Source organism: Arachis ipaensis, chromosome B06 (assembly GCF_000816755.2).
Source record: "Arachis ipaensis cultivar K30076 chromosome B06, Araip1.1, whole genome shotgun sequence".
Lineage (NCBI taxonomy): Eukaryota > Viridiplantae > Streptophyta > Magnoliopsida > Fabales > Fabaceae > Arachis > Arachis ipaensis.
The window spans coordinates 135,325,303-135,326,380 of NC_029790.2; positions in this window are offsets into that span (position 1 = coordinate 135,325,303).

A 1,078-nucleotide genomic window follows, 5' to 3' on the forward strand; every position below is an offset into this window, starting at 1 on the left:
ATCTTTTAATTATTTTGTGTGATAAAAATATCTACCCTCTAGTGGGCCATATAGTTCTTGCTAATTACACGAAAATTGAAGTTTGATATAGACAACGTGCAAAGATCTCATATTCATTTAGTTGCAATTGAATACGCCAAGTTGCGTGAGGATAAAATCACCTTATTATGTATATTTTATTTCAGGTCACATTCTCTCTAGCTTCATACTCCTAGAAACAATAACTTATATAAATATTTACATTATAAATTTAATCTTAATGTATTATCAGTGTAAAATAATTTTATACGTGTATTTAATTATATAATATTATGTTAGTAAAAATAACTATTTTTTATTTTGATTGCGTGAATGCTCATCTAAAAGAATGTATAATAGTTATTATTAAAAAAATAAATATAATTATACGACTGTATAAAACATTTTATACTATTAGTACATTAAAATTAAACTCATATTCACACAAACAAATAAAATACTAAATTAAATGTTTCCATTAATAATGTAAATTTTTTGCAATTGTTTTTATACCATGTGACATTATTATTACATGTTTATTTTAAATGTTCATAAGACTAATTATTATTAGTAGTACTTATTATTTATGTGAGTGTAAAATTAGGCATCTTTCTTAGAACAGAGACAAGTTAGTATCTAATAAAAGACTAAAAACTCACGTTGTTCATAGATAAGGAATCAAACTTGTTTAAATGTGAACTAATTCCTTATATAGATACTTTTAGTTAATTTTATAGGAAAAATTTTAAGTGTATGGAAAATATCGGTGTTTTAATTATTTTAATCATTAATTTTAATTAATGTATATTATATATATTTTTTATAATTCAGATCACGGTTAAAACAATTGGAACACCGGTGTTTCCGATACACTCAAAACACTTCCAATCTTATATTAGTTATACAAAGTATAAAAAGACATACTAAATGTTGAAGTAATTATTTAAATAAATGATCATGTAGAAAAACTCATGATCAGTCATAAACACTTAAATACGGTATAGAAAGGGGGACAATAGAACCCCTTATTAACCAAATAATTTTTATATAATTTATATAA